Source organism: Coregonus clupeaformis, chromosome 1 (assembly GCF_020615455.1).
Source record: "Coregonus clupeaformis isolate EN_2021a chromosome 1, ASM2061545v1, whole genome shotgun sequence".
Classification (NCBI taxonomy): domain Eukaryota; kingdom Metazoa; phylum Chordata; class Actinopteri; order Salmoniformes; family Salmonidae; genus Coregonus; species Coregonus clupeaformis.
Window position 1 is genome coordinate 40,084,758 of NC_059192.1, and position 15,754 is coordinate 40,100,511.

The 15,754-nt window shown below is 41.7% G+C and overlaps 1 long non-coding RNA gene across 1 annotated transcript in view; it reads right to left on the reverse strand.

The window, feature by feature from the left end:
• The window catches only part of LOC121582568, a 44,950-nt gene extending 29,228 nt beyond the window's left edge, over window positions 1–15,722 (reverse strand). The window contains exon 1 of the long non-coding RNA XR_006003374.1: window positions 15,598–15,722. This is a non-coding gene — a long non-coding RNA (uncharacterized LOC121582568). The remainder of the gene's footprint in view (window positions 1–15,597) is intronic.
• Window positions 15,723–15,754: the final 32 nt, after the last annotated feature.

The following is a 15,754-nucleotide window of genomic DNA, read 5'->3' on the forward strand; positions in this document are numbered from 1 at the left end:
ATGTTATAAGCATTTGGAAGTGCATTTATGAAGCGTTAATAACTGCAGGCACACACACACACACACACACACACACACTGGCATACACACTCACACAGACACATACAAAGCATATCACATTCTAGTAAAACTCACTCTTCTGTCTGCGTCCTCCACTGCTCAGAAACCAAATTTGTAAAAACATGATGTGGAGAGAGCAGAGGAAGTGACAAATCTCATGTTTTTGATGCCTCTCACAGTAAAATATTAAAACCCAATCCCACGCATGTCACAGGCGTATGGGACACTCAAAATACATTTACAACTAAAGGTATTTGTGTGAGAGTCCATGAGAGTCCATCTCAGTCAGTCGGAGACACAAAGCACAAGTTTGTGTGTGTGTTTGTGTGTGTGTGTGTGTTTGTGTGTGTGTGACATAAAGCACAATAAGGGTGTTTCTCAATATGTATACTACCGTGTTCTTGATACGTTAATAAATACATTCTGTGTTAATTTTGGCATGTTTACCTGCCTACAATACCGACTGTAGTGTGCTTAGATTGCAACCCTATCGTAAGTCAATAGGGCTAACTGTCAATACGGCTACCTTTTGCTAGCAGCTAGACAATGATGGTCATTATCTATGCTAATGTTCTAGCTATGTTAACGTTATGTTAAATATGTTGCAAGCTAATGTATATAATGTAAACACGAGTCGTCTCTTGCTAAAGTTAGCTAGCTAGATAAATAATACAAATCATAAACGGATTAACAGTCTCAATTGCTTTACTGACAATAGTGCAATATTAAACACAATCAGATGTTCATATCTACAAATGTTTGACATATAACATTAGTTACAGAGGGTAGTCGTGATCCAGGAAAGTCGAGCGTAGATGAACAGCCGACATGTTGATGACGCAATTTACTCTAAAATGTCAAAGGTAATGCTGTAGCATGGGAGTGTGCAGAGCTTCTGAAATGTTAAATGTATGCATTCCTAATAAGAATGTACTCAACAGAATGCCCTCAAAGAACGCACTCAGAGCATGGAAGTGTGGATCATATTGAGAAACACCCTAAGAGTATTTATTCTTCAACATCCATCTGGCCAATATAGACAGAATTTATCCATGACTAAACTGACAGATTAGAGACACACTCCAATTAAACAGGACTAATGTTAACACTGAGGTATGCACACACACTCTTGCATCAAGATTTCCTCATTACTTTTTATTTTTTTCGACTTTGTGTGTGTGAGTGCCATTGACGGTATTAACTGTAAAATACCATATTTGGAGGAGGATTTGTTTTTTGGGGGGGAAGTATTATATTTGACAGATGTCGGAATCTGTCTCTTGGGTCTGCATTCCTTCGGAAAGTATTCAGACCCCTTTACTTTTTCCACATTTTGTTATGTTACAGCCTTATTCTAAAATGGATTAAAACAAAAAAAATCCTCAGCAATCTACACGCAACACCTCATAATGACAAAGCGAAAATAGTTTTTTTTTTAATGTTTGCAAAAAATAAAAAATAAGAGTAAGAAATACCTTATTTACATAAGTATTCAGCCCCTTTGCTATGAGACTCGAAATTGAGCTCAGGTGCATCCTGTTTCCATTGATCATCCTTGATATGTTTCTACAACTTGAACTCTTTAGCCTGAATGCCAAGCGTCACGTCTGGAGGAAACCTGGCACCATCCCTACGGTGAAGCATGGTGGTGGCAGCATCACGTTGTGGGAATGTTTTTCAGCGGCAGGGACTGGGAGACTAGTCAGGATCGAGGCAAAGATGAACGGAGCAAAGTACAGAGAGATCCTTTATGAAAACCTGCTCCAGAGCGCACAGGACCTCAGACTGGGGCGAAGGTTCACCTTCCAACAGGACAATTCTCCATTAAATGTTACCTTAACATTTGAATTATTCCACAATACCAACGATGGATCGGCGCCTAGAGAGATGTTATGACTGCAAATATTGAGGTGGCTTATTCTAAAGCATACCCTAATGCACTAAATCAAGATTTGGCTAAATTGGACAGTAGCCAAATAGCTAAATAAAATTCAATTGAATTAACATGAAATTGATTTCAATATCATTGAAATATATAGACTTTTCTGTAGGTATGCTATATATCTTTTAATGCAGTTTTCATTTGAAGCATATTTTTATCCTTCACTTGTTTGTAACAACTGCAAAGACATTGGCAACCTTGTATTTGTAGCCAACTTTGTTGTGATGTTATCGGTTGTCACGGAGAGACGGAAAAACACTGTGATTCTAAGTTTAGCGGAGATCTTCTGTGTATAAAATGATGCTGGACGGTAAAAAATCATCTAACGACGCAAAGATGAACGGAGCTAAGTACAGAGAGATCCTTGATGAAAACCTGCTCCAGAGCACTCAGGACCTCAGACTGGGGTGAAGGTTCACTTTCCAACAGGACAATGACCCTAAGCACATAGCCAAGACAACACAGGAGTGGCTTCGGGACAAGTCTCTGAATGTCCTTGAGTGGCCCAGTGTCCTTGAATGTCCTTGAACCCGATCGAACACCTCTGGAGACCTGAAAATAGCTGTGCAGCAACACTCCCCATCCAACCTGACAGAGCTTGAGAGGATCTGCAGAGAAGAATGGGAGAAACTCCCCAAATACAGGTGTGCCAAGCTTCTAGCGTCATACCCAAGAAGAATCGATGCTGTAATCGCTGCCAAAGGAGCTTCAACAAAGGACTGAGTAAAGGGTCTGAATACTTATGTAAATGTGATATTTCCGTTTTAAATTTTTAATATGTTAGCAAAAATGTCAAAAAAACTGTTTTTGCTTTGTCATTATATTGTGTGTAGATTGATGAGGGAAAAAAACTATTTAATCAATTTTAGAATAAGGCTGTAATATGAGAAAATGTAGGAAGTCAAGGAGTCTGAATACTTTCCGAAGGCACAGTATGTGGCACTTTGAGTTTTTTTTCCAAGGGTGCCAGGGAATCACACACATAAGCAAGGCCATCACACGGAGAGCCCTTGTAATTAAAGTCAATTTCAGCGTTTTCCCTCCACACTTCAACACAAGAAGCCTTTCTCTTTCTAGGTAGCATAGTCTCCCGCTACGACCACGTGTGTGTGTGTGTGTGTGTGTGTGTGTGTGTGTGTGTGTGTGTGTGTGTGTGTGTGTGTGTGTGTGTGTGTGCATGCGTGCGTCCTGGTCCCCTGTTCGTGGTCATATCAGTTTTAATGGGAATAGCAAAATAAGTCTGACAGCACAGCAGATTGGCAAACATACAGTACATTTATAAATCACGTAACTAAACTAAACAAAAAGAAGAAGAAACTATACTATGGATCAAAGATAAATTATGTAAAGAATGATAGCTCGAGTACCTTAAATTAAATTCTAGGCAAAAAGGCAAACTCAGCTCCGTCCTACAATGAGCTAGATGGCTTGTTCATAACAAAACCCTTTGATATTGCCAACCACTTTAATAACTTTTTTGTTGACAAGATTAGGCATGACATGCAAACAACAAACGCTGAGCCTTCAAATTCATGCATAACGGACCAAATAACGAAAGACAAGCACTGTAGTTTTGAGTTCCGCAAAGTTGGTGTGGAAGAGGTGATAATTTTTTTGCTATCTATAAATAAGGACAAGTCACCTGGTACCGACAACCTGAATGGTAAATTGCTGAAGTAGCGGAATACATTGTGACTCCTGTTTCCCACATCTTCAATTTAAGCCTAGAAGACGGTGTGTGCCCTCAGGCCTGGAGGGAGGCAAAGGTCATTCCACTGCCCAAGAATAGCAAAGCACCCTTTAATGGTTAAAACAGCTGACCAATCAGCCTGTTAGCGGTGCTTAGCAAACTGTTGGAAATAATTGTGTTTGACCGAATACAATGTTATTTTACAGAAAACAAATGAACAACAGACTTTCAGCGGGCTTATAGGGAAGGGCACTCAACATGCTCGGCACTGACACAAATGACTGATGATTGGCTGAAAGAAATTGATAATAAGAAGATTGTGGTAGTTGTTTTGTTAGATTAAAATGCAGCTTTTGATAGCATTGATCATAACCTATTGCTGAAAAAACTTAGGCGTTATTGATTTACATCCTCTGCCTTTTCACGGATAGACAGTTTCCTCTCTAATGCAAATTTGTTTGTGTGGTGTACTGTAGGGCAGCCGGCTTGGGCCATTATTGTTTTCTGTTTTTACTAATGACCTTCCACTGACCTTGAATAAAGCTTGTGTGCCTATGTACTCTGACGACTCAACCGTATACACGTCAGCTACAACAGTAAAATAAATAACTGACACCCTTAACATAGAGCTTCAGTCAGTTCAAGAATGGGTAACTAGCGATACGCTGATGCTAAATATCTCAAAAACTAAAAGCATCGTTTTTGGGACCAATCACTCACTCAACCCTAAACCTCATCTAGATCTATTATTGAATAATGTGGCAATTCAGCCAGTTGAGGAGACTAAACTGCTGTGTGTAACCCTAGTTAGCAAGCTGTCTTGGTCAAAACACATAGACTCAATGATTGCTAAAATGGGAAGAGGTCTGTCCATAATAAGGTGTTGCTCTGCTTTCTTGACATCTAAATCAACCAGGCAGGTCCTACAGGCCCTAGTTTTGTCGCACCTGGACTACTGCCCAGTTGTGTGGTCATGTGCAGCAAAGAAGGACATAGGAAAATTGCAGTAGGTCTAGAACAGAGCAGCACGCATTGCACTTACATGCACATGGAGGGTGAATGTCAGTGGTATGCATGTCAATCTCTCCTGGCTCAAAGTTGAGGAGAGATTGACTGCATCAGTATTGGTGTTGATGGGTTAAAGGTACCGTTCAAGCAGTTGTCACACAGTTCGGACACTCATCGGTACCACACATGCAGTCAGAGGTCTCTTCACAGTCCCCAGGTCCAGAACAGAGGCTGGGAAACGTACAGTATTAAATAGAGCCATGACTACTAAATGCTAAAACACGGTGGTTGTGCTGGTCCCCTAGTTGTTTTGGTATCAGTTTCACTGCTGGGACAACAGCAGGACAGAGAGGCAGGCACCCTGAGGTATTAATGGAATGCACATGTTAGAGAGAGAGAGAGAGAGAGAGAGAGAGGGAGGGAGAGAGAGAGAGGGAGAGGGACAGACAGAGAGAGAAAGGGAGAGAGAGAGAGAGAGAGAGAGAGAGAGAGAGAGAGTATTAGGATTTAGAAACATAAGTGAGCGTTCACATCAGCAGTGACCATTTTAGGTTTCGACCTGAAGTTTCTCTCTTCTAGCCTCTCTATGAGTCAGTGTCCTCTGTGGTCCTTTACTGTTGACTCATTGTTTGTCCACTCATAAAATATTCCTGTAAGTGAGTCAATTTACTTACAGCACCTATAAAATGTAAATATCAGAACACACACACCAACGCAAGTAACGCAACACCAATGCACCTCTTTGGGTGTCACACACACACACATAAACACACGACGTTAATGTGCCCTTGAGCAAGGCACTTAACCCTAATTGCTCCTGTAAGTCGCTCTGGATAAGAGCGTCTGCTAAATGACTAAAATGTAAATGTAAAATGTATAAACACACACACACACACTACCCCCACTACAGACCCCTGGAAACAGTTCCTCACTCTGACGCCATACAAAGGTGTTACACCGGGAGAGTTTCCAGAACAAACCCCAATATTAAACAAACACACACATACTGTACAGCACACTGCACATATACACCCCCAGCAAAGTTGCACCCACACATGCAAAACCCCTCTCACACTCCTCACTCACTCACACCACCCACCTCACAATCTCCCATGCCCTCACACAGAGCAGACCCAGGCAGTTGTTTGGTTTGGAACCCCCTACAAGAGGACCTCCATTGAGAAAATACCAGAACACACCGCAGGCCTGTAACACTACCTACAGGCAGATGGTTAAAAACAAGCCCTGGATCTATGATTTAAACCCACAATATGCAACTGAAATGAATGGACATTGATCTGTAGACAGATCGAACGATTGACAATCAATATATCTATTGGTCAGTCAGTTGGCTGATTATTTGAGCCCTGTTTGAATATTATTGGGATGCATCCTTCTTTCCTCCCATCTTTGAAGTGGTCACTGATCTGACATAACATAACTAGTGAAAACAATGCAATGGAAAGCCTGCTTACAACAATCTAGTCATGTTGGATCAGTGATTACTTCAAGGATGCGAGTAGAGAAGGATGCTTTTCAACAGGACGTTGGTCAGTTTGTTCCAGGATCATCAGAGAGGACCAGTTATACTGATAATCCTGTTCTGTCCTGGTGACAGTCAGGGAGTATTATGGTAGATAATGCCCCTCTGCGTCCTACTTACTGGGGGTCAGAGGTTAAAGTAAGTTCGCGCTCAGTCCTCCATCAGGACTTTAACTCCCTGAGAGTATTCACCCTGACCCCAATAACCTGGCAGTGGCTTCCCATACCTCTTAACCTCTTTCTCTCCCAAACTCCCTCCCTTGCTCTATCTTTTTCTCTTTACCTCTCTCTTTTTTCACACTCTCACTCTGCTCTCTCGGCTCTCTCTTTCTCTACATCTATATCTCTACTCTGATTTACAGTACATATACAGTCTAAGCCTAGTGTTATGGATGTTAGGGTTAGAGCAGTGGCCTAAGCCTTTGAGAGATGATGACCTGGACCCTGATAAAAAACACTAAAAATACTTTAGTAAATGATGAAGAGGAGGAAAAGGAGGAGGAAGGGAGGAGAGGAAGATGAGGAGGAGGAGAGGAGGTAAGAGGAGCAGGGAGGAGAGCAGGGATTTTCACAGTATAATGTTTAAAAATAGCATTATAACGACTTTACATGGCATCATGATGCAGTCATTGCGGTCCAGTTGTTATTTTTACGGTTTCGAAATGTAGTTGAAAGTTATAATTCCCAGAAAAATTCCAGAACAGGTTTGAGTAAAGGCTAGTTTGTCATTTCAATGGGTATTGTTCCAAATGATGGGCTTTTTCAGATATCAAAAACATTTTTCTCTCCATATTTCTCTTTGAAAGAGTTTCAGACAAGTCAGCAAATAGGGGAAAAGAAAGCTGGCACTGATTGAGGCAAACTCGCCACAGCAGTCACTCTCATTCTCACAGACACTCACACACTCAAAAACAACAAAACACATGTCCCTAGAGCTGTGGATTAGATTTAGGATCTGAGCCATCTGTCTGTCTGGGCATGGGTCTTAGTCAGGCTCAGGTGACGAGCAAACCATCCACCGCTTCCGAGTATATTACTCGCTAACGTTCTGTCCCTAGACAACAAAGTAGACAAGCTCAGGGTGAGGATCTCCTTCCAGAGAGACATAAGGGACTGTAACATACTCTGTTTTATGGAATCATGGCTCTCTCCCTATATATTATCCCTGTCCATACAGCCAGCGGGGTTCTCAGTTCATCACACGTACAGGAAGAAAGAACTCTCCGGGAAAAACAGAGTTGGAGGTGTATGTCTCATGATTACCAACTCATGGTGTGAATGCGGTAACGTACAGGAACTCAAGTCCTTTTGTTCTCCTGATCTGGTATACCTCACCATCAAATGCCGACCGCCTTACCTCCCGAGAAGAATTGTATTTGGTTATTCTCACTGCCGTGTACATTCCCCCCCAAGCTGACACCGCAACCGCTCTCAAGGAACTACACTGGACTTTTGCAAACTGGAAACCGCATATCCTGAGGCTGCATTCATTGTAGCTGGGGACTAAATAAATCAAATCTGAGGAAAACGCTCCCAAAATTCTATCAACACACGCTGTGCTACACGCAGAGAGAACACACTTGACCATTGTTACTCTCCCTTCCGGGACGGCTACAAGGCCCTCCCCTGCCCTCCTTTTAGCAAATCAGACCACACCTCCATCCTGCTCCTCCCCGCTTATTGGCAGAAACGTAACCTTTCATTAGTTCTAAATATCTCTAACGGTCCTCCCCGCATGAGTTTTTTTATGCGCGTGATGTCAGAATGTGCTCACTGTTCCAAAATGTGATTGTTACGCAACAGGACAGTTAACCCAACTGCCCTCAAACCAAGGCACGCCGCCTGCTAACTATCTATAGGCTATGTTTCAACTTGTCAATTTCTAATGATTTTCATACAACAGTTTTATTTTCAAACAACAGTTTGAAATGAGGTGCATTCCGCCTCCTCATTAATTCACATAGAAGTAGCCCATTTCACTGTGGTGGACAATTTACGTTTGAGGCATGCTATGCTAATGTAAACCGAGGATTAGCTATATGAGTCGGACAAACATCTCTCTTCAATGAGCACCCAAGGACTTCCCCAGTGTTTCCCCAGGTCAAGTATGCAGACATTAGCGCATATCCAGTCAGAAACAGCTTGGAGCACTCTGCCTCAAAGGGATATGGCAAGGGGCTTTGCACTCCAGACTGGGACTCATCAAAGGCAACAGCAGGGCCAGCAGGGGTGAAATGGCTGGCGGCCTTCCAGCTACCACAGACCTTCTGTACTTCACCCACTGTTGGTCTGCCTTCGTCACCACCAGCGTCTTCAGAGAGACCTGGGACTTTGTCGGTGTGCAAGGGGTCCTCAGATTAAGGATTCTCAATGGCCACAAGGTTCGGGGGCAACTCCCCACTGTCACTGTTAGAATCTGATTCCTCACTTTCATAGTCAGACTCATTGTCAGAATTTTGAAAGACTTTGCTAATGGTACAGCTTAGCCCACTAGCTATATACATAAACAACAATACTGAATGGCTCAGAGTGAGTGTCAGAGGTTACGTGATTGAATGCCTGCACATGCCACTTATCAGAAAATGGTTTGTGTGGTAATACAAGTGCTGGTGACAAATCATGCATTCTGATTCTTGCATGTTTTGTAATGGACACATATGATGTGTGTGAAATACTTTTTGGAAGGTTGTACTGATTATGTTGAGCTAATGCTAAGCTAATTGCCAACTATGTTTGTTGACATCATACAATGCATTCTGGGTGTCACGTAAATGGATGGTTCACTTCTAGTAAACTTCCGTAAGTGAATGATGTGAAGTGAATGATGGTAGATGAAACACCCTCTTCAACATGCATACTGCAAACAGACCCAACTCATCTTGTCACCTCTTCTTATCTTTGGTTCACACAAAAAAATAACATGACGGAGTGCACAAACTACCCACAGTCGGATTACTTTTGACTTTTAGAAAGTGTTTTACTCAATTATTTAGATGAGTGGTGAGCTCACCCATGATGTGATGAATTGTAAATAGTAATTGCTATTAGCTAATTCATATTATGGTTTCTGTCAGCCGAGAGGTAGCTAAATATGACTGCTTGTGTTAGCTCACTCTTTTCTACAGTTTGCGCTAGGACCTACAATTTCCGATTTGGATGAGAATTGTGATATGCTGTTGCTACTTCTGTGAATGTCTGAAAATTGCATCCAAAAATAAACTGGTCACATTGAGGACATAAAATTGTAAAGACTGTGTTTGTGCAAAAATGTTCTGTGAAAAAAACAGTGACCAGCTCAAACGCTGACTGTTGCTTCAATCGTAACTAAACATGTAATTAAGTGTTCTAATCACACAGGTTTGAGCATACGCTGCAGGGACCCCTGTAGAATTATCACACCTGTGTGCTCGTACACGTCAAAGCGTTAAGCAGGATGTGGTAAGGATTGTTCAATATCCGTTTTGATCAAGTGGACTGGGATATGTTACGGGTAGTATGGAAGTATAGACTGAGTCAGTTACTGGGTTCATCAGGAATTGCATAGAGGATGTTCCTACTGTGATGATTAGAACTTATCCAAACCAAAAACCGTGGATAGATGGCAGAATTCCTGCAAAGCTGAAAGCACCAACCACTGCATTTAACCACGGCAAGGTGACTGGGAATGTGGACGTGTACAAACAGACCAGCTATGACCTCCATAAGGCAATCAAAGAGGCAAAATGACAGTACAGGGACAAAGTGCAGTCGCAATTCAATGGCTCAGACATGAGACGCATGTTGCAGGGACTCTCCGTGGCCAACGTGAATAAGACATGCAAGTCGCATCCTCAGAGCATGTGCAGACCAGCTGGCTGGAGTGTTAACGGACATATTCAAACTCTCCCTATTCCAGTCTGTTGTCCCCATTTGCTGCAAGATGTCCACCATTGTTCCTGTACCCAAGAAAGCGAAGGTAACTGAACTAAATGACTATCACCCCATAGCACTCACTTCTGTCATCATGAAGTGCTTTGATAGGCTAGTTAAGGATCATATAATCTCCACCTTACCCGACACCCTAGACCCACTACAATTTCCATACCGCAGGTCTCCCTGTGCAACTGGGTCCTAGACTTCCTGACGGGCTGACCCCAGGTGGTGAAGGTAGTCAACAATACCTCCGCCACGCTGATCCTCAGCACGGGGGCCCCACAGGGGCACATCACTGAGGACCTAAGATGGTCCCTTCACACCGACAGGATGGTGAAGAAGGCGCAACAGCGCCTCTTCAACCTCAGGAGGCTGAAGAAATTAGGCTTGGCCCCTGAGACCGTCACAAACTTCTACAGATGCACCATCGAGAGCATTCTGTGGGGCTCTATCACCGCCTGGTACGGCAACTGCTCCGCCCGCAGCAGCAGGGCTCTCCAGAGGGCAGTGCGGTCAGCCCAACGCATTAATTGGGGGCACACCGCTTGCCCTCCAAGACATCTACAGCACCCGGTGTCACAGGAAGGCCAAGAAGATCATCAAGGACCTCAACCACCCGAGCCATGGCCTGTTCACCCCGCTACTATCTAGAAGGCGGAGACAGTACAGGTGTATCAAAGCTGGGTCAGAGAGACTGATAAACAGCTTCTATCTCCAGGCCATCAGACTGTTTTTTTTTTGGAATATGTGTGTATTGTTATTGTATTGCTAGATATTGCTGCATTGTTAGAGCTAGAAAAATAAGCATTTCGCTGCACCTGTGAAAACATCTGCAAAACTGTGTACGAGACCAATAAACTTTCATTCGATTGGATTGGATTTTGATTGGATTTTCAGTCTGGTGTGGTGCCGCCTCACCACTTTTAAAGCAGCAGCACTGAACACGTTTACAAGACATATGCATTTTTTAAATATTTTATTGTTCCTTTAAAAAAATAATGTTTTACTCCAGATACAAATCTATACATACGAACAACAAAACAGACGCACACATACAATGACTACATCTCATCTGCCCAGACATGCTCACACCCCCATCCCTAGTGCCTGCATTATTGTTTGCCACTTGGCCTTAAATTGTACCAATTCGTTTTTCTCGGTCATCCATGCTATTTCAATATTTCAATAATAAATCATTACATTTTTCCATTGTGTTAATATGGCAGTATGATAGAGTTTTTAGTTTTTAGTATACGTTATTTCAAGATGAGTGATGAGAAGAGAATTGTCCAGCCCACTGGGTATCTCACTACACCCCATATGCCATGTCTTAAAATATGCAGACAGACGTATTAAAAGTAAGTTTACATCGTAATACTTCTGACAGCCAACTTTCTAGTTCCACCCATAACTTTTGGACTTCATAGCATTCCCAGAAAGCATGGATTATTGAGTCATTATTAGTTTTACACTTAAGACATGACTGCCGTTGTGCTGTAGAATTTGTGAATTTTGTCTCTTGTATAATACATTCTATACATTTGTTTATACTGGATTAAGAGGACATTTTTGCTATCTGTAATTTCGTTAGTTATGCTCCAACTTTCCCTCCATCTTGTGCCAACATCAGTTCATTTTAATGTCTTGGTTTCAATAGTTTATATTTTTTTCTAAGAGACCTATTCATTAGTTCACATCATAGAAAAACTTGACAGTCACAATGGTCTCCTAGCTTCAGCCTACAGAGCTTCATAAACCACGCCTCTCAACAACCAGTACCTCCATCAGGATAGATTTCCCTCCATCTTGGAAATTTTGGAAAACCTTTGAAAAACTTCTCATGAACCATAAGTCCAAATAACACCAATCAGACACCAACTACTGTACATTTTATGTGTCTGTTTAAATCCTTTGTATAACCACTCCGCAATGGCCTATCAACTTGAAGCTATTTAGGGTCATCAAAGACGTTACCATGATGAACCTTGTTAAGTTTGGCATTGATATTTAAAAAAATAAGGAAACTATTAACAATTCACTTTCTTGACTATGTAACACTAATGTTTAAAATAATCATTTAAAGTATTCTTCTCATAACAAAATATGGTCTTTGGACTCATCACAATAGTCCCTAAAGAGTTTGAGAAAAGAATGTTGATGCATTCAAAGATGGCCACATTATATCAAGTAGATGCATATTAGCACAAAAAACATCAAACATCTTGTTCTCATGAACCATAGGACCAAATGGAACCAAATTTGGAATGGCCCATGGTACATGTCTTAACTTACTTTGAGAAAAGCTAAGGGATTGGTCAAAAGATTTGCTGAGTTATTGACATATCAAAAATCTGATTTTACGTGTTCATTTAAACCACTGTAAATCCACTCCACAGTGTTGTGTTGATATATAAAAAAATTTAAAAGGAAACTACACAAACAAAAATATAAACGCCACTTGGTCCCATGTTTCATGAGCTGAAATAAAAGATCCCAGAAATTTTCCATACACACAAAAAAACTTTTTCTCTCATATTTTGGGCACACATTTGTTTACATTTACATTTACATTTTAGTCATTTAGCAGACGCTCTTATCCAGAGCGACTACATATTTTTTTTATACTGGCCCCCCGTGGGAAACAAACCCACAACCCTGGCGTTGCAAACGCCATGCTCTATCAACTGAGCTACATCCCTGCCGGCCATTCCCTCCCCTACCCTGGACGACGCTGGGCCAATTGTGCGCCGCCCATGAATCTCCCGGTCGCGGCCGGCTGCGACAGAGCCTGGATTCGAACCAGGATCTAGTGGCACAGTTAGCACTGCGATGCAGTGCCTTAGACCACTGCGCCACTCAGGAGTTAGTGAGCATTTCTTCTTTGCCAAGATAATCCATCCCCCTGTGTGACATATCAAGAAGTTGATTAAACAGCATGATCATTACACCTTGTGCTGGGGACAATAAAAGGCCTCTAAAATGTGCAGTTTTGTCACACAACACAATGCCACAGATGTCTCAAGTTTTGAGGGAGCGTGCAATTGGCATGCTGACTGCAGGAATATCCATCAGAGCTGTTGCCAGAGAATTTAACGTTAATTTCTCTACCATATACCGCCTCTAACATCATTTTAGAGAATTTGGTAGTATGTCCAACCGGCCTCACAACCACAGACCACGTGTATGGCGTCGTGTGGGCGAGCAGTTTGCTGATGTCAACATTGTGAACAGAGTGACCCATGGTGGCTGTGGTGTTATGGTATGGGCAGGCATAAGCTAGGGACAACGAACACAATTCCATTTTATCGATGGCAATTTGAATGCACAGAGATACCGTGACGAGATCCTGAGGCCCATTGTCGTGCCATTTATCAGCATAATAATGCACGGCCCCATGTTGCAAGGATCTGGTACACAATTCCTGGAAGCTGAACATTTCCCAGTTCTTCCATGGCCTGCATACTCATCAGACATGCCACCCATTGAGCATGTTTGGGATGCTCTGGATCGACATGTACGACACCTTGTTCCAGTTCCCGCCAATATCCAGCAACTTCGCACAGCCATTGAAGAGGAGTGGGACAACATTCCATAGACCACAATCAACAGCCTGATCAACACTATGCGAAGGAGATGTGTCGCATTACATGAGGCAAATGGTGGTCACACCAGATACTGACTGGTTGTCGGATCAACGGCCCTACCTTTTTTTTTTATGTATCTCTGACGAACAGATGCATATCGGTATTCCCAGTCTTGTGAAATCCATAGATTAGGGCCTAATGAATTTATTTAAATTGACTGATTTCCCTATATGAACTGTAACTCAGTAAAAGCTTTGAAATTATTGCATGTTGGGTTTATATTTTTGTTCAGCATATCAACAACTAATTATTTGCATATGTAACGCTAATGCTCAAAATCATCTGCAATCATCTTCTTCTCAGGAACCATATGTCAGATTCACTCCATGGTTTTGAGAAAAAATAGCTGCTTCATTCAAATATGGTCGCACGGTACGTATAGATGCACGTTAGCACATATGCTAATGCTAAAAAATACTTTTGAAAACGTATTCTCATGAACCATAAATCAGATTGACTCCAGATTTTGTATATAGACTGAAATGGCCTCTAATGAATCTGAGAATGTGAAATTGCTGCATTCAAAGTTGGCTACACCACTAGATGGCACCATATAAAACCAGGGCTATAAGAACTGAACCGATGGACATGGGGCCATGAACTTTGGTATGTAAGTAAACCTTATGTATCAATTGAAGCTGTGTGAATATAAAGTCACTGCAATTTTAGATGACTGCACCAGATATACATGTCAGTGCCACCATAGGATACTAGAGCAATAACTATTTATCAAGTGGACTTTGTCTAATGCAAATTAATGTTAGATTTAAATTATGTAGATGGCCAATGTGAAATATTGTGATTAGTATATCTGTATAATCACATATTGTTGCCCTATTATGTGGTCTGAAAAGTGGATATTTTATTTGGGAACATTTGAAACGCTAATGTGGAGTATACCAACTAGAATTAAAATGTCTATCCCAATAGATTAGCATACTGCACAGAGATATTACTATGTTATTCCCCATTTGAGCTGTCTGGCTGAGATGTAGACAGTCCTAGCCCAAAAGCTACACATGTATTGAGTATAAGACTGTAAAATGACATTATATTGAATGACTGGAAACATGAATTCTTCATTCTGCCTAATAGACTCCTTCTCCAATTATCCAAAAAAGACTAACTCCCTTCATCCTAAACTGAATGTATTTACCCTGGAAAATATAAGATTGATGGTCATCAAAGGCAATTCTGGCATAGTTGTCAAATGCTAAAATCGTATTCCAGATTAGGATTGGGATTGATGGAGCATGTTTGATTTTTTGTCTATCTAGGTCAGGGATGGTCAACTCCAGTCCTCGGGGTCTTGCTTGGTGACACACTTTTGCCCCAGCCCCAGTTGACACACCTGACTCCAATGATCAACTAATCATGGTCTTCAGTTTAGAATACAATTAGTTTAATCAGGTGTGATAGCTAAAGGGCTGGGGGAAAGTGTGACAGGAGCGGGAATTGCCCATCCCTGATCTAGGTCTACATCTGAGCTGGAGTCCTTCCAGAACCACATACTCATGTATGTGGTTTGCTTTCCCTCATCCAGTCTATGAGGCTGGAACCCTACTGGCAACACTTGTAACCATCATAAACATCGTCCAATCTTGGAGAATGCGGAGGGCAACAATATGTAAATGTTAGTTGTCCTCTCGGTTGTGAAAAAGATTTGTATGATGTTAAACCAAAAAAATTCCATTATTAGAACTCATTACAATATAATACATTGCTATTATATTTTCAACAGATGTCAACACTACAGTTCTGCACTGATAGTAATGAAATTCTATAGACAAAATACTCACCAAATATGAATCTATCTTTCAGTTACAGGAGACTCAACAACAGTGGTAATTTCTGTAGAAAAGCCAACGATAAAAGCATAAAGGCTTGCAGTCCTTTTTATTCGTGTTGCGCTGTTGGCGGTTGGTGCACGTGATTCAGAAGCCCTGCGCATCGCTT